The sequence below is a fragment of the Scomber scombrus genome, chromosome 10, assembly GCF_963691925.1.
Source record: "Scomber scombrus chromosome 10, fScoSco1.1, whole genome shotgun sequence".
Lineage (NCBI taxonomy): Eukaryota > Metazoa > Chordata > Actinopteri > Scombriformes > Scombridae > Scomber > Scomber scombrus.
In genome coordinates this window covers 3,229,291-3,254,226 of record NC_084979.1, presented here as the reverse complement: position 1 = coordinate 3,254,226, position 24,936 = coordinate 3,229,291, and the positions used below count along the sequence as shown (strand labels likewise).

Here is a 24,936-nt window from a genome sequence, read left to right as displayed (position 1 = left end):
GGTCCCAGGAGGCAGTGAAATAAATATTTGAGATATCAGAAGGATGAAAGCATCACTGTCTCCCCATAAGGCCACAGCACAGAGTTGTGTTTGTTTGTGTTTGCTGGCTTGTATGCACGATTTCTTCAGCTTTCCCTCTCCGTGCACTGGTCCATACTCTGCTTATTTGTGCTACGTGTGCAGTATATCTTTTTCAGAGTCTAAATTTCTGTCTTCATTTATGTGCATGTCTGTGTGTGTGACGTCACTGCGCTGTGTGTGTGTGTGTGTGCAGCCTTATGTTTCAAGAGGTTACAGTGCAGATCAGCCACTATCAGACACTAGAGCGTCTAGACATCTGCCTCCTCTGTTTGTCCTCTCTGCACTGACCAAACAGCTGCATGAGATCACACGCTGAGTCTGCACTATATGACCTGCTAATGACAGCTACTCATGACACAGCGAGTTTGACAGACACTCATTTTCCTGCATTTTTCTTAATTTTCACTAAAATCTCTTGGAGAGTTTTGCATTTAATTATTTGTACTCAAGAATAAATCTCAGGTTCTTCTCTTCTGAGCATTAGAGACACATTTTCATTTCTTTCCTTCTGGTTCGTCAGACAGAATCACAAGAGAGCGGAGATTAAGAGGGAATGAGGTGACAAATATTACAATCCAGATGTCTTGCACATGCTGCCATTGCTGTTTCTGTCCTGTTTTGATACAACAGAAACAACATATTGTAATATTTAAAGGGGCAGTCCGCTGCCAATGTTTCACTTAAAGGTCAGTTTACTCATCAGAGAAGACGGCTCCGTTCTTTTGGAAACAGTGTTCAGTGAGGAAGCTTTTTAAAGTCTGAGAAAAATAACTCTGATGAGCTGGAGCTGAGACTTCAAAGATCTGACAGAAAAAAACCTGCATTATAAATTAGGTGCATGGACTTTTAAAGATGAGGACATTTAACAAGGAGAGATGCTATTGGGCTGCATCATGGAAATGGTAATATCCAGCATTTCTGAAGCTTGACTTATAATAGAAAATAAAAGTTGGGATATTTTATACTCTGCTGCATTGATTTTGACCATTAAAAAAAAAAGTAGACAAAATCTCAACACACGCAAGCAAAGCAAAGTTTTTCTCTCTGAATGAATAGCAGAACAGCAGTAGCTGTAAAGACAGAAAGAGGGAGAGAGAGAGAGAGAGAGAGAGAGAGAGAGAGAGAGAGAGAGAGAGAGAGAGAGAGAGAGAGAGAGGGAGGGAGAGAGAGAGAGAGAGAGAGAGAGGAGAGAGAGAGAGAGAGAGAGAGAGAGAGAGAGAGAGAGAGAGATGTGACTCTGCAGCTTTTTTGACTAAATATGGAGCTCAGTGCCAGGAGCCACAGTGTAGCCAGCAGCCATCAAGAATGCTTTGCCTTTGTCTGTGTGTGTGTTTGTGTGTCTGGTCAAGAGAGAATCTGAAGAATGCCCCTCACCCCTTAGCAACCCTAGAGCCCCCTGCCTTAATAACACCCCAATAAAAGAACCCTATTAATGTAACACACACACACACACACACACATACTGGCATCAGCATGCTTTTACATTCACTGGGCCATTTAAAACAATAGAACAATACAATTAGATAGTTTTAAGTAACTCCGGCCTCGGTAGGTGTGTAATTTAGTCCATTTCACAACTTTCATTACATACAATCTTGTCACAATTTACAGGCTTTGTCCATAATAAAAATTTAACACGTATGACGACAGTGGATTCGAATTGTGGCAGAGCAGAAAACAAGGCAGATTAACAACAGTGCCTGAAACACAGAGAATTTACTGAAGAGGAAAAAGAAGGCTCAGACAGCAAACAGAAATAGAAATGTTTGGAGTGGTCATCCATGGGTTCAGTTCATACTGCGGATTATAATAAAGTGCTGCCTGGAAGTCAGAGAGAGTTGAGTAAAGTGGTGAAATATACGCTGCCAGCAGGGTATTGTTTCACTGGAATTTGCCAAATAAACAGGAGACAAAAGTCGGGGCGGGGACAGAAAGAGCTGACCAAGACACATTAAAATGTCTCAGTGTCTGATGACCATACCGATATCGCTGTCTTTTGACTCCATCTAGTGTTCATTCATTGTACTACAATTCCTCTTTTTTTCCCACTACTTCTCTGTTCAGTGTTATGGAATCCTGTTACACCTATGTCATGTCCTCTTGACCTCTTTGCTTGTCTGAATGCATCAACTCTTCTTTTTCTCTCCTCTCTAATTGTTATCTGGACTCATTCTGAACAGAACTTTCTTTGGATCTCACTTCATTAAACACCTGACATGTGGAGGCTCAAATTTTATATTTGGGCATCCTGGTGGGCTTGTAATTAAGACCCATATGTCCCCTATGGCATGTCATATAGAAATTTCCTGTTTTTAATCATTGAACTATTGACACTTCATTCTAAGATTTTACATATAAAACATGTCAAATATGATGCAGCACTTTACTATTAAACTTCCTGGTAGTGTATAGAGTAGAGCATACTTTGGCTGCAGCTTGAGAAATTACAACAATATGTAATAATATCCTATTACACAATATATTGTTAATAATATTACTTTAAAAGGAGTGTTTTTGGCTTTTGATACTTTAAGTATATTTTGCTGATGAAACTTAGTTACTTTTACTGCAGGTAAAAAAAAGAATGAAAATGCACCACTTTTACTTGTAACACAGTATTCTTACGCTGCAGTATTGCTACTTTAATTTACATCCAAAATATTGGTTTTCAAAAGAGAGATCCTCCAGTAAGCTACTCAAAAGCCTTTGGGACCTGGGTCAAAAGGTCACTTATGTAAGCTGGAACTAGACATGAAGTTAAAGAAAGTTTCAAAAATCATAAAGTATGCCAGTGTTGACTTTAAGGAAAGCCAAAAACCAAGGGTTGAGCTAAGCACTGAGTAACAGACCCAGATCCTGCTCTGTTATTTTACATTAAGTCTACATGTCAGGCTTCTGGCCAAAGCTTACAACAGCAGCATAAGCTTCATTTCCTGGATTACAAGAAACCCAAAGGGTGGAGTTCACAGTTTAGGGTATTAGTGTCCTTTCACTATGTCTTTGTGAGGTAGAATGACGTGATAAGAACATAAAAACAGAAAAAAGCATATTTTAAAGAGCAAATACAGTGAGGAGAGAGCTTTTACTGACCTGGAAGTATATGACTACATATAGAATAAATATGACTGTGAGGAATATGTGCTGTATTTAATTTGATATTAGTTTAGATTGTTACTTGTTCAAATGAATGCAAACTAAATTGCCTCTGCACTCCAGTGATACTATTATTACAATATCAACCGCTATGTCTACAGTATCTCACCATCACTTACCACACCCGATCAGCCACAAGCTAAACAGAGCATAGCAGAGCAAAGGAAGTTAGATGAATGCTGCACAAAACACTGCTAACCACATACACACACACACACAGAGAGAAAGAGTGATGCGAGGAGAGGCAGCGAGCGAGTCAAATGCACAGATTAGAGCAATGCTACGGTTTTCCCCTTCCCTGCATGCATGTGTTTCGGTGGCACTTTGGTGAAAGTAGGCCAAGCAGTGTCAAATAACGACAGGTTTTTGCCCTGGTTATCTACATCTCACACTGTCTATGCCAGCACCCCGGCTTCATTTTCTCTCCAGAGCTGTCATCACGTCTTTATTATCAAGCTGTTATCAAACCATGACTCTGTTATAAGTTTTTTTTTTTTCTTCCTCAAATGTTGGCCTTCCAGAGTCAGTGGAGCTACTGTAAACATGTAAAGCCTGTAAATCTGAAAACACACTTTTCCCTTCAACCGCGTTTTAGATGAAGGGCGTACAGGAATGTTAGGACCTCAGTGTGAAATCACCTGTCAGAATAAGGTTGGAAACCACTGCTCTGCTGAAGGTTACATTCACTCTGAGAAGAAAAGAAGAAGCACATTCCACAGCTCCTCACCAAAGAAGTCAAAAAGAGAGAAGAAACACTGATGATGAGGATGATGAGGATGATGAGGACGATGAGGACGATGACGACATCTTGTGACAGATAGAATCACTACTTCCATTAGAGACAGTTGTATTGGGGACATTCCTGCTGTAAACATATTAACGCCTGTAATACAAGTCATCTTATTAGATTTACCTGATGGAAGGACCCATCCAGTCACATGAAGAATAACTATATTAGCTATATTAGGAGTCTCATTTCAGAACAGTAACCTTCATCATTATACACAAGCCCCTCAGTACCATAGACTGTATATATAATGGACGTAACATCCATGACATCACCCATTGGTTTGTGGACTGCTGCTTGGAAGCGAATAGTATCGGATCTGAGCAGCGCCATCTTGAAAATTTCAGGTGCATGCTGGGATAAAAAAAAAAAACACGGATTCTACTTATATGGGCATCAGGAGGAGCATGAGGCGCCCTCCTGAACCTGTGAACCAATCAACCTGTCAATCACGACGTAGCCACGCCCTAATGCATACCCTGCTTTATCGTCACATATAAAATCAGGGAGGCCAAAATGTCCCAAATGAACATCATACTGCATTGAAGAAGGCTTTAAACTAGCGATTGAGACCATAAACACATTTTGAAAACGTTTACTAGTTAGAAATCAAGTGAGAAGTTGGTGAATTCTCCATTGACTTGTATAGAGACGGAAGTCCTTTTGACACCAAAACGGTCGCCCCCTGGTGGCCTTTTGATAGAATGCAGTTTTAAGTTACTTCCGCGTTCGCATCATTTCAGAGGACCGGAGCATCTTTAAGGTGTTCTCATAAATTATGTTTTAAACCCCAACATGTGCCATAAGTGTATAAAAACATTATGACAATGTATTTACTGTTTTGTAGAACAACTATTAGGTGAAAACAAGAAACATTATAAAATGTGTATTAGAACAGCATAGTCCCTTGTTTCCTGTCTAATGATACAGTATTTTATTTTGAAACCTCTTGTCTTTATGTTCTGGCTTCCCATTGTCAGGTAGCAGTTGCTTTTGGTCATGAAACATAGAAGGGCATCACATTAACTTCACTTTGTCTTTGCATAAGAAACACAATATATTTGTAGGCGGCTACATGCTTTCCTATTCCCTGCTTCCTTCCTATTCCAGCCTGCACTTCACTGTCACAAATGATAAAAGTAGCATTTTTGATATAAGAAATATCGAATTGTATAAGGATCAAGAACATGTGGTTTCTATGTGTTACAGAAGTACAGAGCTGCTTCTCACACCTGACAGTGGGTCTCTTTTCTAAAGCCCCCTGACTCAGGTTCCTTTCGTTACTGAACACTATCAAATAATAAATCAAGTTTTATTTATAGCCTCTGGCACTTTTAAAAAGACACTTACAAAGTGCTTCACACACACACACACACACACACACACACACACACACACACACACACACACACACACACACACACACACACACACATTCAAAATTCAAACAACTGGATTAACCAAAAAGTATAATTTACAATATAAAATATAACTGATGAAACCAAGACACTGCGAGAATATCGGTAATATCTTACAGTGTATAATATAACAGAGAGAAACGGTCCAAAAATTTACCCGTGTCTAATATTATGAGGTTTAAAACACTGACCAGGGTCATCATTATACATCACACTACATCTCCATCATTAAACATATTCCATAAGTGCTGATTACACAACACATTTAAACATCAACGGAGCTTCTTTAGACATCCAAGCACGTTTTTTTCAAACAAGTTATCTTGATTTATAGGTGTGAAATAGTTTCTAGCACTGTCTCTTAAGTGGCACTGATCTCTAAGGGCCCAAAGTGCAACATTATACCCACTTCAGCACTCTCAATCATACAGTATAGACTATCACAAAAATAAAACCTTTCGGGTACATTAGGGTAATGTGGGACACTTTTTGCAATTCTGACTTGTATTCCATATTTACATATGACTCCAGTATATTATATCAACACCTTCATTATGAAATGAGATGTTTCCTTGTTAAATCTCAAGACAATTTTTAGATATTGTACTCAAAAGGAAAATGGCAGTTATATTAATATTGATGTTCCATGTGCCAAATGGTTTCAGAATTTGTGGATTTTGTAATGTGGGACACAAGTTTTTAAGCTTAGAAATACTTTGATGTATACAAAGTGCCTTATCTAACAAAACACTCTGAAATGTGCGCACCCATATTTGGTCATTTAATTTAGTAGCCTAGGCCTACAATTATTTTTTCTTTCTTTGTCAGATAAGTTAAAACAACTAAAATTGAATAGAACAAGAGCTTAGTTGTCCCACATTAGTCAATGTCCCACATTGCCCTAATCCACCATACATAATTATAGGATGTCTGTTGCTCTATATTCAGGGTTAAAAATGAAAGCATCATAATCCGCTGCTATCTTGTTATCAGTGATGATTATCTTCAGTTAAATATGATTAAACGGCCTGAACAGAAGTGTCTCGCGCGTGTGAGTGCGCGCAGTGAGCACGCGCTTGCACCCCCCCCCCCCCCCCCCCCCCCCCCCCCCCCCCCTCGTCTCGAGGTGTGAGACCCGCTCCCGGCGGCGGAGGGCGCCAGCGGCTACTACTCGGCCCCCCCGGTAAAAAAAAAAAAAAACACTGTCCGTGTATTACCTTATTTGGTGTGTAGCCCCCTAATTGTAGCTAAGCCAACACCGGAGAGATGCTTCAGTCCACTGCTGCTGTTACGTGCACGCGCAAAAAGCGTGATCGTGCGAGATAGCCCATAAACAAATCAATGCAGGAATGAAGTGAGACGGATGGATGATCTCCAGGCAAGGACTACACTACATCTACTGCGGTGATGTTCTGACCACAGCGGGGTCAACAACAAAAAAGGTTTCACTAGAAGCTGAAGTATGTGTGACGGCGCCAAATCATCTAATAAAACAGCGTTAAAGCTTTAGAGACAGTTTAAAAAATGAAAAAAGAAAAGTTAGCGGTGCTCGAGGCGTGGCGCTCACACTCTTCACAGAGCTGTCACACATTATCATACATGACAGAAAACTTCATGACACCCATACACAGACACTGCAATCAAACTCACGCCACTTTGTTCTACTTTATACTAAACTATATGCAGATTTAAGTCAAAAGCAATCATGTGACAGAAAATCTCCCACAGTGACAACACAAGCACTCTCTCTCTCTCTCTCTTTCTTTCTTTCTTTCTCTCTCTCTCTCTCTCTCTCTCTCTCTCTCTTTCTCTCTTTCTCTCTTTCTTTCTCTCTCTCTCTCTCTCATTCACATCAACAAGACACAACTTACATGTGTTCTGTAGTCTATGGTCTTGGGGTGTGTGTGTGTCCGGTGTCTTTGCGGTCCTCTCCCAGTCAGTGCAGCCTGCAGTTACTTCGGTCACAGAGCGTGTGTGTGTGTGTGTGTGTGTGTGTGTATGTGTGCTGCACCGAGGTCCCGGACCTCCCTCCCCACGCGCAGTCCCGGTGAGGGGAAATGGGTGTATTGGTTGTACTGGTGGCGCAAAAGGAAAGAAAGAGATAGTCCCTCCGCTCTTTTGCTCTTTTCTACCTCTGCTTCCCCTCGTCCTCTCTCTCTCTCTGTCTTCTACCGTGAGAGCCTTAATTGGTAAGGGGGTAAAGCATCAGAGGTGCAGGGGGTGTAACTCACTCTCTTTCTCCTCTGCGCCTCTTTCTTTTTTTTCTCCTTTTTTTTCAGAGGTGACGTCATGACCGCGCCTTCAGGATTTTAAAGGTATGATGTCACCGGCCCGTGTAGTGCCCCTATCACTCCCATCTTTCTTTTATTTTTCCCTGTGGGTATGTGCGTGCGTGTGCGTGTGCGAGTGCGAGTGTGTATCAGTGTCTGGTTGTGTGTGTGTGTGTGTGTGTGTGTGTGTGTGTGTGTGTGTGTGTGTGTGTGTGTGTGTGTGTGTGTGTGTGTGTGTGTGTGTGTGTATGTGTGTGTGTGTGTGTGCATGTTTTTCTACCTTTTGAGGGAACCACTTTCAGTTGAAGCCTTGTGAGGACATTTCTGCGTTGTGAGGACACTTTGGTCAGTCCTCACAACTAAAAAGGGCAATTTGAGGTTTAAGACTTACTTTTAGGGTTAAGTTTAGAATAGGGTTTAGGCTCAGTTTAGGGTAAAGGTTGGGTTGAGGCATTTAGTTGTCATGGTTAAAATGAGGGTAAGGAGTTAGGAATGCATTATGTCAATGAGTGTCCTCATAATGATATAAAAACAGACGTGTGTGTGTGCGTGTGCGTGCGTGTAACAGAGAAAGGTAGCTCCTCTCATCTCTCTGCACCCTCTGTCCTCTCTTTCCTGTTATCTGTTGTTGTCGTTCAGGCAGGCCGGTGAACATGGCAAGCTGTATTTCTCTAAGTCAAACCCTTATCCGACTGACTCGACACGGGGGTGGGAGAGGTGTGTATGTGTGTGTGTGTGTGTGTGTGTGCGTGCGTGTGTGCGCGCGCTTGTGTGTGTTAGTGCTCTCCAGCTGAGTATTGGCTCAGGAAGCAAGAATGTTCGGAGTCTGCTGTGCCCTCTACTTACAGTTCATCAGTCTGGTGGGAGGATGAAGGGAGGAGGAGGAAGAGAAGAGGGGAGGTGGAGAGGTTGGAGAGGTTAAAGTGAGAGTGGATGAGAATAAATAGAGACCAAACATAAACAAAATCTGTGTAGTATCACTATAAAAAACTATAACTCTCAACCTTCAACAATGTGTCTGTCACATGCTGTTGTGGGTTTATAGAAATCTAATAAAACATTTATTACAATTGAACATTTGGGAAAATCTGTTCTTGCAATCTTTCTTTAGTATCTTACACAAAACATTGTACACAAATACCACAGAGTAATGCAGGGCAAAGAGAAAAGAGAGGAGACAGAGAGAGAAGGGAAGGCAGAGAGGTGGAGGAGGTTGGGTGAAAGAAGGGGGTGGAGGTTGTTGAACCTTTAAAAAAACACAATTTAACTTTAACTTATCAGCTTGTCCCTTTAACCCCCATTCATTTTGTTACGTATGAGTGAGTCATGAAGTACTCTCTCTCTCTCTCTCTCTCTCTCTCTCTCTCTCTCTCTCTCTCTCTCTCTCTCTCTCTCTCTCTCTCCCTCGCTCTCTCTCTGTGTGTGTGTGTGTGTGTGTGTGTGTGTGTGTGTGTGTGTGTTTGTGTGTTTGTGTGTGTGTGTGTGTGTGTGTGTGTGTGTGTGTCTGTGTGTGTGTAACACAATTCAACCAGGAGGAGAAAGTGCATATCTTACTGCACAGTATGTATGCCACAACCTGAGGGACAGTGAATGACCTAATACTATAATACTACTATAATCAATACCATAGGCTAATACTGTAATACTACTATAATTAATACCATAGGTTAATACTATAATACTACTATAATCAATACCATAGGCTAATACTGTAATACTACTATAATTAATACCATAGGTTAATACTATAATACTACTATAATTAATACCATAGGTTAATACTGTAATACTACTATAATCAATACCATAGGTTAATACTATAATATTACTATAATTAATACCATAGGTTAATACTATAATACTACTATAATTGATACTATAATTAATATATGTCAGTCTTATTGTCTTAATGTTATGTTAATATATCAATATTGGTGTCGCTCATGTGCCAATAAAGCAAATGTGATTTTGATTGTGTGTGTGTGTGTGTGTGTGTGTGTGTGTGTGTGTGTGTGTGTGTGTGTGTGTGTGTGTGTGTGTGTGTGTGTGTGTGTGTGTGTGTGTGTAACAAAATTCAACTCTAAAATCAAAGGTTTGAAAGAGATCAATGACCTCTCTAAATTAAAAATACTCCTAAGACAAGGAGAAAGTGCATATGTTTCTGCCCAATATGCCACAACCTGAGGGACAGTGAATGACCTAATACTATAATACTACTATAATCAATACCATAGGCTAATACTATAATACTACTATAATCAATACCATAGGCTAATACTATAATACTACTATAATCAATACCATAGGCTAATACTGTAATACTACTATAATCAATACCATAGGCTAATACTATAATACTACTATAATCAATACCATAGGCTAATACTGTAATACTACTATAATCAATACCATAGGCTAATACTATAATACTACTATAATCAATACCATAGGCTAATACTGTAATACTACTATAATCAATACCATAGGCTAATACTATAATACTACTATAATCAATACCATAGGCTAATACTATAATACTACTATAATCAATACCATAGGCTAATACTGTAATACTACTATAATCAATACCATAGGCTAATACTATAATACTACTATAATCAATACCATAGGCTAATACTATAATACTACTATAATCAATACCATAGGCTAATACTATAATACTACTATAATCAATACCATAGGCTAATACTGTAATACTACTATAATCAATACCATAGGCTAATACTATAATACTACTATAATCAATACCATAGGCTAATACTATAATACTACTATAATCAATACCATAGGCTAATACTGTAATACTACTATAATCAATACCATAGGCTAATACTATAATACTACTATAATCAATACCATAGGCTAATACTGTAATACTACTATAATCAATACCATAGGCTAATACTGTAATACTACTATAATCAATACCATAGGCTAATACTGTAATACTACTATAATCAATACCATAGGCTAATACTATAATACTACTATAATCAATACCATAGGCTAATACTGTAATACTACTATAATCAATACCATAGGCTAATACTGTAATACTACTATAATCAATACCATAGGCTAATACTATAATTAATACTATAATTAATACCATAGGCTAATACTATAATTAATACTATAATTAATACCATAGGCTAATACTATAATTAATACTATAATTAATACCATAAGCTAATACTATAATGAATACTATAATTAATACTATAATTAATACTATAATTAATACGATAAATATATGTCAGTATAACTGTCTTCATGTTATGTTATTCTATCAATATTGTTCTTGCGACATATATGCCAATAAAGCAACTGTGATTTTGATTTGTGTGTGTGTGTGTGTGTGTGTGTGTGTGTGTGTGTGTGTGTGTGTGTGTGTGTGTGTGCGTGCGTGCGTGTGTGTTTGAATTGATTAGAGCCAGATGTTTGCGGTTGTGGTTGCGAGCACGTCCAGTTGGTCAGTGACATCATCTGCATGCAGCTTGTTGAAGTTACATCCCCAGAGACTTATTTGTTGGGATAAACACACAAACACACACACACACACACACACACACACACACCACTGCGCTCTCTACAGCAGCCACTTCTTTGGCGATGTCATATCTACATCCTTGCGATGAGATACTGTTCACTGTATTCATGTTCCTTGTTTAGTTATGTGATAAAGTGAAATGAGGTGGTGAGGTGGTTAGGTACAAGTTGACATTGACCAGTTGATTTTATTTATATAGCCCAAAAGTCACAATTCACAAGTTTACTTCAAGGGGTTACACAATCTGTACACACACTCTATCCTTAAACCCTCAATTTACAAGTGAAAGTATACAAGTGAAATGTGTTCATGGGAACAGTGTTATGAGGACACAGAAAATAATGAAGTAATGTAGATTTATGATGTATGAACCATCTTCTTTGAGGGGAAACAAAATATTCATGATTACTTCCAGGTTTGGTTCCATTTAGCACCTTGAGTTAATCATGAGCTATTTATTAAAATCCCCTTCACACATGTGGTAAACATATAAATACTCTGTTTTGAGTAAACTGTGTCTGATATGACTTTTCCAGAAAAAAGTCCAATTACTTTGTTTGTCTGTTTGTTTGTAAAACTTCTTCAATTGCAAAATGCTCCTTCTCCTTCATTGTAAAAATCCACAATTTATAAATATGTAAATATTATTTATTTTAAAAAGTTGAACAGCTACTTCTCAGCAACGGCTACTGGCAAATATGTCGCCTTCCTTCCCTTTGTTTGTCCTTTTTGACTCCAGCCATGTGTTGTGTGTCATGTGAGTGACATTTACTCATTCTTTATTCTGTTTGTTTGTTCTCACATCATTCTTATTCATATTTTTGCTTCTGTTTTCAATGCTTGCCTCTTTTATATAATACTACTTTAAGCGTTCTTTGCAGAGCTTGAACCACACACACGCATGCACGTGCACATACATTGAAAAAGAAGTCATCTCTGCGTCACATACACTCAGCCTACTTCACCATCCATTAGAATTTGAATCTAACAAGTTGCATACTGGACATGATCAACAAAAAAACTAGTTGTGACGTCACACGCCATGAACTGTAAACATACACCATTCTGCATGGAGAAGAGAACGTCATTCAACTAAAGGAACAAGAAGAAAAACACATTTTTGAGTGAAGCGGGACTTCAACCCTCCTGTTGTCCTCGAGTCAAGGAAGTAAGGGAGGAAGGAAGAAGGAAGGAAAGGAGTGAGGAAAGGAACGAAGGAAGGGAGGAAGAAGGAAGGAAGGAAGGAAGGAAAGGAGGGAGGAAAGGAAGGAAGGAAGGGAGGAAGAAGGAAGGAAGGAAAGGAGGGAGGAAAGGAACGAAGGAAGGGAGGAAGAAGGAAGAAGGAAGGAAAGGAAGGAGGGAAGGATGAAGGAAGGAAGGGAGGAAAGAAGGAAGTAAAGGAGGGAGGAAGGAAGGAAATAAGGAAGGAAGGACAGGAGGGAGGAAGGAAGGGAGGAAAGGAAAGAAGGAAGGGAGGAAGGAATGAAGGACAGAGGAAAGAAGGAAGGAAGGAAGGAAGGTAGGAGAGAGGGAGGAAGAAGGAAGGAAAGGAGGAAGGAAGGGAGGGAGGAAGGAAGGAAAGGAGGAAGGACAGATGGAAGGAAGGAAGGAAGGGAGGAAAGAAGGAACAGTCAAAACAGACGGGGTCAATTTGACCCGGGAGGACGACACAAAGGTTAAAGGAAGTTAGGAGAAATGAGATTTAGGTGCATTTAACATACTGCACTGTTTTTTTTCTTTTTTTGATCATCCTTTCAAGAACCACATCCTCCACTTTGTTCATAACGCGCGCAAAGCGAGCACTTTATAGACAAGAAAAGTGACACGGATCCCAGAGTGAGACAACGTGAACGTCATTCACAGTGTGGGTCAAATTAAAGTCCTCTTTGATGGACGTTGATAGCTGATAGTTAAAAGTTGAACAAGTGATAATAGAGAGAGAGAAGAGGTTTCATATACAAGTATTTGACTAAATTCTGGAAAAAAACCAAAGAGAAATGATGGAGATTTCCTCTCACAGCATCGGTTAAGATTAAAGTGACTATCTCCTCTAGGACTTATGTATCTACATATGAGAATAGCTTGTTGAGTTGTAAAGCAAAAGATGAATCAAACTGGTTCCAGATAGAGGTCGGTTAACTCCTTTATGATTTGGCCTAAAATCACCACAACAGAAACATTATCCTTTAATTACTAATGACAGAATACGAAGGAAAATACCGCATACATCTGGCTGGTGCCACTTCTAAAATCCCTCTCAGGCACCTTTTTGAAGCAGTAATGGAATTTTGGAACAAAACATCAGAAGAACCTTTACAGCCACAGCATAGCTATAAAATAGTAATATGTGTTAATGATGATACTGGAAATACTGGGTATGAAGTAATATAGTTCTGAGATCCAATGTAAGATCAAAACTGATTTTGGAGAAGAGCCTTGACCGGTTTTATGTTCTATCACAAGATGATATGTAATGATACCATGTGTTTCTATGTTTTTACAACATTTCTGTAAAGCATACATGAGAGACTCCTCCTAAAGTAACTGCTGTGATGTTTTATTGACAGAATGCTCCTTTTTTTTTACATTGTAAGTCTAGGCTGTAAAATAAATCAGTATCAGGGTCGTTACAAAATACAGGGTATATGGGTATATTTTAGTATGATTATACAGTTTAATACGGAAGCTTATTGCATTCATTCAATAAAAAAAAATACAGATCCTGTTTTTCTGAGTAATTTTTTTGGATCAGTTTTTCTGAGTAATTTTTTTCCTGTTTTTCTGAGTAATTTTTTTTGGATCAGTTTTTCTGAGTAATTATTTCTGTTTTTCTGAGTATTTTTTTTTTTCCTGTTTTTCTGAGTAATTTTTTTTTTCCTGTTTTTCTGAGTAATTTTTTCCCCTTGTTTTTCTGAGTAATTTTTTCCCCTTGTTTTTCTGAGTAATTTTTTCCCCTTGTTTTTCTGAGTAATTTTTTCCCCTTGTTTTTCTGAGTAATTTTTTCTCTACTTCGAAATCTCGCGATAACACCTCACTTGCAAGTGACTCCTGCAGCTCCTGCTCCTGCTATGACCCGTCTTCAGCTCTCTACTCCACCGGGGTCAATTAAGAAGAATACAACCATTTAAAAAAAAAAAAAAAACATACACAGGTCAAAAATGTACATTGCACATAAAAAGATGCATTTGTGTTTTTCTATTAGTCAAATAAAGTGAGATGATAGTACTTTGTCCTCTTTGACTTGGTAATTTGTGATGTTCCACCGTTTTATATTTTCGGAACAGTTTAAACAGTATTTGATAAAAAACTAAAATATATCCACCTATATGAAAATAGTTCCTCCTTTCTACTTATACTTAAAAATTGGTGGAATAACATCCAACTGATTCTTTTTGAAGTGTTAAACATGTGAACAGCTGATTTCTCTTCCTCTGACATTAGACTGATTATTGTTGCTTTTACAACAGCTGAGAGGGTAACATCATCTCTGTTGATCGATGTGATCTCACACGGCGGATAGTGGCAAAGACTGAGTCTGTACAACATTTACAAAGAAGGATGTAAAAGGGCACGAACAGAAATAAATTCAGAGACAGTAGTTTAATATCAGGGAGTCTGAGGCCGTCTGACTGCCTCATAACAAAGCTGCTCTCTGTTAGCCGGTTAAAGAGATAAAGAGATAAATTGCTTAACTGGAAGTGATAGAGGAGACTGTCCATTGTGGTCCTCTGGCTCATCCTTTCTGCTTCTTGTTTGCCTCTAAACACACACACACACACACACACACACACACACACACACACACACACACACACACACACACACACACACACACACACACACACACACACACACACACACACACACATATAAATATGCATTAAGTCACTGCCATCATGATTGCACTCAGACACAAAGCCTGAGCTCTTAGATTAGACCCATAAACAGCACATTAAACCCCTCTTGCAGGTAATTAAACAAATATGTACCCATTCCTCGCTCCCCCATCCCCCCAAAGGCACTGACTCAAAGGCACACACACACACACACACACACACACACACACACACACGCACACGCACACGCACACACACGCACGCACACAAACACACACACATATAAAAGTGGCTCTCATATGACAAAGCGGAGTAAATATGGAAAAAACGTTACTCATTAAATGGAATGGAGTCCCTTTTTTAGCCATGTGCAATATGGAGCGGCTTTTATGACCAGCTGTAGCAGACAAGTAAAGTTACACACTGAAACAGCACTTAAAGAAAAGAGGGCTGAGGGATTGAGGAACGGCCATAAACGTGTGACCGAGATGAAGCGACAGTGAGCAAGGCTTAATGACGGCTCTTAACACGTAAGCGAGGCAGCAATGGAACCCCAAGGGCTCCTTGTCACTGAAGCTCATGTCCCCTAAACAACTTCTATTTTATTCTGATTGGATAACGCTGCTGTCAGGTGGAAACCTTGTAACTCCATATTTTTTTAGCCCGACAAAAAAAAAAAGAGATGGGGTCCCATGATTGAGGGCCCCTTTATGCTCAAGGGCCTTGCCCAGGACTTGCCCAGATTGCCGATCTGGGCATGCACATACACGCACAAGACCCAATAAAGAGGAATTATAAGTGGCTTTATTGAGGGTTAATAACACATATACCAGTGCTTCATAAATGAGCTATAAGCCATTAATAAGAATAACTTTTGCTTTGCCAGGTTGTGAATAATCCCTTTGACTGGTTCATTGGACCTGGAGCACAACTTTTATTAATGACTTGCTAAGATTTATAACTTCAGACTCAATAGCTTAGAAGAATATAAGAAACCTACTTAGATAAACCTCATACATGTATTGATTTATTTAAATGGGGGTGTTATCATGTCAGGTCATTTCATGTAAAACCAGGTTCAACTTTTGCTACAACGCAGTGCAACATGTGAGTCGCTGTGTTGACCAATCACATGCATCCCAGTGTACAATCCTGTACACTGGGAGGTCATTCTTGGGGTTTGCATGTTTTTCACCGGGCCTTCGCATGGGTCTGCTCTACTTGCTCCGGTTTCCTCCCATTGTCAAAAACACGTATGATAGGTCAGTGCCCCTTGATCAAGGCACTAATATAGAACTGGAGTTGGGATGGGCTAAATGCAGAGGATGAATTTCACTGTACAACTTTTATGTGTGACAAATAAATACAGTACTTTTTAGAATGCAGTTTACCTCAAGATCATTATAGTGGAATATATATATATAATAGTTTGCTGCTGTGATAACTTTCCAGAGTTGTAAAATCTCTCTCTGGCTGTGCAGTGTTTTGATGTCCGATAAGCCACCGAACACATTACTTTGTTACTCCAACTAGAGTTCCTGGATTGTATTTCATTGTCTTACCAGTACTGTAACACACTAAAAAAAATGGAGCCAGATAAACAGTGATGGCGGCTGGTCTACTGAGGATGTCAGGTCATTCAGTTACAGTAGTCTAAGCAGATGTCGGGATAAAATGTCATGGCCTAATTGTCTTCAATAGGAATGCTCACCCAACCTTTGGCACATTCGGTGTGTATCTATAAACATGAGGGCTATATTGAATACTTATGGAGTCAAATTTTCGCCATCAGAATTAAAATGAGCTTAACAACTGAATTAAACACAAAATGTTCCGAAACTGAGATGAGCTGAACAGTAAAACCTCTGTTCAGCTAACACAGACTACCAAAGAACAAATGCTAATCGTCATTACAGCCCAAACCACCACTTAGAGCCTCCTACACCTGCGCACACACTCCCGCACACTTAATATGTGGTATCAGCTCTTAGCACAAGCACAGTACTGTACTAAAAAGTACAGTGAGGATTTGAAGTTATAAAACCCAGTCAGGACCGGGGCAGAGTAATCACACTGACTCACCAAGCAAGCAGACTCTGATGTCTGCCGCAGTCTGAGTCACACGCGCTCCGGAGGTCAGAACTCCAGGAATAATTAGATGTTAGCAAGTGTACTGTATTTGTATGGTGGGTGTGCATACAAGAAACATCCTACGCATGCTCTGGAACACATTATGAGTGATGTTTCCTGGGTTCATGGGGTGTTTCGGGTCTCACGACATCGTACGCTCTTGCCCGGGCGACCCAGCGACATAAGTCCACCCTCTTTATCCGCAGTCATCCGGAGGCTCTCTCTGCTGCCTCGGCTGCAGCCCCGATGGCTGTTTTATTCAGAGACTCGCTCGTGTCCAGCAGGGTGTAGACTGTGGAGAGAGCGGTTGACTTTACTGCATGTGTGTGTGTGTGCTGTGTGTCATGGAAAATGTGTTAATATCTCTTGCAGGAGCTTCCTCCAAGAAAACCCCTATGAATGTACATATGTGTGTGTGTGTGTGTGTGTCTGTGTGTGTGTGTGTGTGTGTGTGTGTGTGTGTGTGTGTGTGTGTGTGTGTGTGTGTGTGTGTGTGTGTGTGTGTATGTGTGTGTGCGCGTGCCCTGGTGGAAAGTGTGTTTCATTGTCTTTTCTGAATATTACCACACCATGCAGATCGAGAGGTAATCAGGCTATTGGCATACTTATATGCTGGGCATATGTGTGAGTATGATGTGTGTGTGTGTGTGTGTGTGTGTGTGTGTGTGTGTGTGTGGGTGTGTGTGTGTGTGTGTGTGTGTGTGTGTGTGTGTGCGTGTGTGTGTGTGTGTGTGTGTGTGTGTGTGTGCCAGCTACAGTTGAACCAGCTGGTCAGAACTGAAGGCTCGGCAAGGTGACTCAACAGAAAGTTGCTACGTGGCTTCATATGGTCTAAACTACACACACACACACACACACACGCACACGCACGTACATGCTCATACACACACACATAATGTGACTGTACTTCATCTGGTCTCTGGCCTTTATTTCTCTCTGATCTCTTTCAGTGTTTACACCCAGATCTCTTTTACTGTATTTTTCAGGGCCTGTTGTGAGATCCTGTAATGAAAGTAAAAAAATGTCCTTAGAAAGATTCACATCAAATCCATTCAGCCCCTCATCACTCTGAATCAAACAGACTTCAACACTTCAGATTCTAACATGCGTATTTAAAGAACATATAGATGTAAAGAGAGACGTGCTTAGAAAAGGCATAGGCTTTATGTTGTAATGAGTTGCTTTATTATGGTTAATATATAACTTATTAATGCTTTATACACCACTAGAGGTTCCAAGAGATTTGACTGATTCTTTTACTGTAACATAGAGGACTTTTTCACATCATTTTCACATCCAAATGTTTAAAAACAGTCCGAGAAATTGGATGATCTGGTCAATCTGTCAATCAATCAATCAATCAATCAAACTTTATTTATATAGCAGCTTTCATACAGGTTAATGTAGTCACACAATTGATTGACAAGCTGATAATAGTACAGAAAAGGTCATAAGTAGACATTTCATTTTAAGCAGTAAAAAACGAAAAAGTTTGGAAACCACTAATTTAAAAGAGTAAACGCAGCATTGTGAGTCTGGTTCATATGTAAAGGTAAGCTGTGTGAGTTTTGAACCTCTATCAGTTCAATGGAAGGATGCTTTTAAAATCACATCACCGTGTTGCCAAGAAACAAATCAACATTCAACAAAACAGCTCTGCAACAGAGGAAGGAAATGTATTCATCAGGTATTTTTAGGAAATAATGAACGTAACCATAACACTGGATGCTTACAAGAAAGAAATTCCAGAGGATACATTTTTTTATTCGTGGTGGATTGTTCAGAACACGTGGGGCTGGGTGACGTTGTACGCATTACATCATTATGAAAATATCATCATCATCAAAATTTAGTTTATGTTCAACACCTAACATGAACACACAAAAACACATTCTAATGAGTAAAAGAAGAACACATCAAGACGTCTGTGTCTGATGTAAAGTATAAAATATAAGTGAGTAATAGTTCCTGATTCCACAGAATACACGATACTTACATATGTAAATTGCTAATAACAAGCATGACATAGTACAAAGTGGTTAGAAAAGATACTAAAGACAGAAAGGAGGCCAAAAGATACAAATTCAAGTAGTTTGTCTTATCGAGCTCTAAATGTAACATCTGTCTCAGACACAGCTGTATCTGAGACAGATGTAAATGATTTGTGATGTCTGGTGTTACATGTGTTAATCATCTCGGAATTTGTCTGAAAAAAATCTATTAGATGATGGAATAAATCAGGCTGATAAACGCACAGCTGTCGGTAAAAATACATGTGAGTTATTTATTTATGTTGGAAATTGAAGGAAAATTCAAAACATGGAAGATGAGCCATAATACTTATTTTACTGACAAGGATATGATGATTATCTAATGCCATGCCAGTGTTTGTGAAAACCATACCATGATATATGGGTGAATGATGTTTTTTTGTGTCCATGTGGTGTAGTCAAATTTAAAGGGTTCAAATGGGAAAATAAACGTATAAATAACTTGCACACATTCTTTTTTTGTGGACCCAGCATCAAATTTCTGCTTTTAATCCATTTTTAGAGAATATATTAGAGGATTATGGCAAAAATGTCTAAGTGGTGTAACCATAAAAACTTATGGTAAATATTACATTTCATCTGGGGAATCATGGAGATCAGGAACCATTTAGTCATTATTAGTATAAGTCCACTTAAATACACTCTAGGAGGATAAAATATGTAATATTTATCATTCTTTTGTGGTTACACCATTTGACATTTTCAGGATATTCAGTCTTACTTTTGGTAAAAAATGGTGCAAATGTCATTTCAAATGATATAAAACCAACAAAAATACTAAATACACATTTTAACAAACCTGATGCTGCTTTTAAAACTAGTTTTAACTGATTTTTGAATTGCTCATCTTGCCAACACTTATTTGTCACTGACCCAAATGCAGATTTTCCATCTTTACGCTGTAGTTATGATTGTGAATATATATGAATTGTAGAAAAAAAATATTTTCATTGCAGCAGGAAGCTAAATAAATCTTTCATGCACTATCTTTTGATGGCAAGCCCCACAGGAGGACCCTGTGAAGATTAAATAAACACTTTGGCCTCACTTGGAGCGGGAAGTGAGGAGGAGAGATGGACAGAAGGACATTTCAGCCACTCTAGTAACTCTGCTCTCTCTTTATCTTTTCACTCCCTCTCTGTCCATATTAAGAAAATCACACAGATTGGAGGAGAGCAGGGCTCACAGAAATCTGGACCTCTTCCCAGATCTTTAGTTCCTGTTGGATAATGAGTACATGGGGCTGAGGCAGGATGTGTGTATGTGTGTTTGCGTGTGTGTGCATGCATTCCAAATGGATATTGAAATTAGACAGGGGTGCTCCGCATCAACACAACACATTCACGGTCTTTAAAAGGAGACTCGACTGAACTGAATGAATCAGAGTACAAGAATCTATCGCTAGTAGCTGCTGACGATTTCGCACACGTTAGACGTGCACGCGACCAACAATCAAACACAATACAGCTGTCCATCATCGCTAAGATACAGAACAGCTGGGAAGTGATGTAAGAGCAGCTCTGAGGAGGGTGGTCTCTGTCCGACCGAATCCCCCTTTCAAGTATTGTCTAAACTCTGCTCTATAAAGCTTCTTAATCCCTTCTACCCGGCTGTTAATTTAGGTTTGGGACATTTAACAACCTGGGAGCGCACATACACAAGTACATTTAAACAGTCCGACGCCCTTCTCAAACACAGCCTTTTAAGGTAAGCTCTCCCTTCCTCTCTCTCTCTCTCTCTCTCTCTCCTCTCTCTCTCTCTCCTCTCTCTCTTTCTCTCTCTCTCTCTCTCTCTCTCTCTCTCTCTCTCTCTCTCTCTCTCTCTCTCTCTCTCTCTCTCTCTCTCTCTTTCTCTCTGCCTCTCTGTCTCTCTCTCCCCTCTCTGTCTTTGCCTCCTCTTGCTTGTTTCTATCAATTTCAGCCCCCCCCCCCCCCCCCCCCCCCCCTCCTCATTGTGTTTGCAGTTTTCTTATTTTCTGGCTCTTTCCCCAAGAAAGCACTGCTCGATTCCCTCATGACCAAGTTCTCCCCTCTTGGGTCTTGTACTCTCTTGAGCTAAACAGAGACGGAGCTTGAGAACAGTCGAACAGACCAAATGAGAGGGAAAAAAAAGAAGGAAAAAAAAGAAGAAGCAAAGCAAACAAGCGAGATGCTTGCAGCGATGCAGGGAGATGACCTCTGGATATGAGTGTGTCGGCCTGGTTTCTGCAGGGTGGCAGCAGCAGTGTGTTTTCATTTGGTTGGATTCTAGGGCGAGATGTCCTAAATTTGGGTCAGGGGCTGCAAATGAAGACGAAGAACCTCAAGGCTGAATGCAGTTTGGTGGCTGCTGCGTGTGTTTGCGCGCGTGTGTGTGCGGTATAGAGATGGATGGAGAGATGGGCTCCAGTAGTTTTGTCCATATAAGGGGGGGAGGAATGTGGAGAGAGAGAGAGAGAGACAGCAGCTATGAATGACTGATCTCCCTCTCACTCTCCCTCCCTCCCTCTATCTGCCCCCTCTTTGCTCCTCTAAATTTCTCGCTTTAAATCTTCCTTTTGGACTCTCTTCTTTCTTCTTCTTCTTCTTTTTTGCTTTCATGTGTGCACACAAAACATACATAATCCTAATGTGGGACAAGTATGCACAGGCATATACATATATTTCTCACACACACATACACACACACACACACACATACACATACACAGACAGAGTAGTGTTTCACAGGGTGCATGATCTCAATGACATCATTATGACCCTGCTGGATCACAGACTTCTCAGTTATGTGTGTATGACTGTGTGTGTGTGTGTGTGTGTGTGTGTGTGTGTATGTGTGTGTCAGACAGTGAGAGAGGCTCCTCTTACTCATCCAGGTGACAGTGTGTTTGTGATTCATGCTCATTGCATCACCGCCGCAGAACAACACAGGTACGGCACACAAACTCCCGAGCACTTCACACCTGTATGGCTCATTTACTGGATGTGTGTGTGTGTGTGTGTGTGTGTGTGTGTGTGTATGTGTGTATTCCTGTAATCCCTTTCTCTCAGTCATCCGCCTGAGCCTCGCTGCATGAGCGCACGATGAAATATAAGGTGACAGCCGTCCTCCTCACCTGCGTCTGGACTGGATTCACTAGAACCAGATGTGAAGGGGAAACAAATAATGATGTCATGCCAGATGAATTGCAACCAAAAGAATGCATTTGAAACGATGCATTCCTTCTGTGCGTTTGCGTGAGTGTGAGTGTGTGTGTGTGCGTGGGGGGGGTGGGTGTTGCAAGACGCAGAGAGAGAGTGAATGTTTGTGTGTGTGTATGTGTGTGAGTAAGTGTGAGTATGTGTGTGTGTGTGTGTGTGTGTGTGGTGGGGGTGGCTTGAAATCAAAAACCATTTCCATTTAGAGAAGATAAAAGAAGCCTGGGAGAGAAGGGGAAGGGGATGAAGTCCAAAAAAACAGTATTTTGCCTCTCCTCTGGTTGACCCTCGTGAGCCGCCTGACTTCGGCTCCACACCTCACTCCTTTCTCATCCAATCATCCCCTCCACTCGTTTTCCCTTTCATTTCCCTCAGCCTCTACCAGTCTCTCAAAACATGGAGCATGATACACCAATGTCATGCCATTGATTTAATATGTTGTTATTAATAATTATAATAATAATAATAATAATAATAATAATAATAATAATAATAATAATAATAATAATAATAATAATATTAACTTTATATGAAACAGTATGAATGGAAAACAATTGAAACTAATTCACATAAGGACTAAAAATGATAGTAAAAGAAAATAAATGAAAAATAACAAGAACAAATCACATCAAACCTAGATTACTAGATAAAAGACAATGGATATAGCTGGATCTACCATATGGGCAATCTGGGGCCCTCAAGCAGAAAGGGGCCCCTCAATTATGGGAGACAAAAAAAGTGTTCATTTCTGTTCTTTGATTTTGTTTTTTTGTTGTTGGGCTTCATAGAAATACGACTCAAGCCTTGACAGACTCTCTTGATGTTGATAATTATCGTCGCCGTCGGAAACCTGGTACGTTCAAAGCAAAATATGGAGTTACAAGGTTTCCACCTGACGGCAGCGTTATCCAAACAGAATAAAATAAAAGTAGTTTCTTATAAAAATGAAATCTCATTATTGACTGTTTTATTTGACAGTTTGATGTCTGGGCAAGTGATGATTGGTTAGCAGACCACAATGCACTGTGGGTAGGTTGTATCAACGAGTGTGTGAGAAAAATTGATCATCTAGCAGAAAATGGACCGCAAAAAATGAGGAAGAGGAGTTTGGACAAATCCATCTTTGGATTAAAGTGAATTATAACCATAAAACATTTGAATTAAAGCCAGGCTGAAGAGATTGTTTTATTGTTTTAAAGAGAATAATGCGTAGAAAACGCCACGAAGCACATGGGACCAAATTAAAACAGTAAAAATGATAAATAAATCACTGAAAAAACGACTTACCATGTGTTTTTTAAGATGAACTTGCTGCACTAATCTCCTCAGGAAAGTCATCCCAGAGTCTCAGAGGCCTGACAGCACAGAATCCATCATGTCTGTGTTTAAGTCTCAATGTTGGAACATCGACAAGAGAAGAATCTGAGGCTGTCACAGGGGGAAAGGGGGAGATGAGGCAATGAGAGGTCAAGAATATCACTTGGGGTGAGGCTCTTTAAGGCTTTAAAAAGCTAAAAACAGGAGATTAGACAATGGCGTAAAGTTAAACAAGAGTGATTTTAAAAATAGCAGAGCTTGTAGAAAAAAAATGTGCATTTAGTTGTGTTAAAAAGACAAGTTGAGGGTTTTGTGGTAACTACAGTTTCTGTTAGTGTCTAGTGATATATACACACACTGTAATTCTTCTAAATAAAGAACAGAGGAGAGGAGAGAGAGGAGGCTTAGAGATCAGAGGCAGGAAGTTACCTACAGTGGATCACGTTGTTATTAAGTCTATTGTTATACGTCTGCTTTATTAACAATTTGATGAAGTCTGTGTGTTTCCTGTGAGGCCCTGTAATCTATGTTCATACTCTGTCTCTTTCTCTCTCTCTCACACACACACACACACACACACACACACACACACACACACACAAACACACATATCCTGAGTGAACTGGGATGACATCATATGATCTCATTACTGAAGCAGTTGAGCCTGACACACAGACCGGCAGAGACATGACCTGCAGAGCAAAAGGAGAGAGAGAGAGAGAGAGAGAGAGAGAGAGAGAGAGAGGAGAGAGAGAGAGAGAGAGACAGAGAGAGAGAGAGAGAGAGAGAGAGAGAGAGAGAGAGAGAGAGAGAGGAGAGAGAGAGAGAAAGAGAGAGAGAGAGAGAGAGAGAGAGAGAGGCAGTATTACAATATATAATGTTATTTAACATTTTCTGTAACTTATAGGAGTTTTGACGTCTGTCTTGTTTGTCGTTTGTTGGAGCTCGATTCATTTTTGTTTTCCCTGGAGTCCCTTTTTTTAAATCATCTTCAATTCTTTGCCCTATTTCACATGTACTTTGACAACACATGAATGTACATGTTATGCCAATAAAACTAAATGAAACTTGGAGAGGGGGTGGGGTGGGGGTGGGGGGGGAGTAGGTAGGCATGTCTCAACAGAATTCAGGAGATACGGTTGGTTG

General features: G+C 39.8%; 1 protein-coding gene across 1 annotated transcript in view; it reads right to left on the bottom strand.

The window, feature by feature from the left end:
• flna (filamin A, alpha (actin binding protein 280)) overlaps nt 1-7,325 on the bottom strand; it is a 54,026-nt gene extending 46,701 nt beyond the window's left edge. The window contains exon 1 of the mRNA XM_062426553.1: nt 7,311-7,325. The gene's annotated coding sequence lies outside the window, so the exon portion shown is untranslated. The remainder of the gene's footprint in view (nt 1-7,310) is intronic.
• Nucleotides 7,326-24,936: the final 17,611 nt, after the last annotated feature.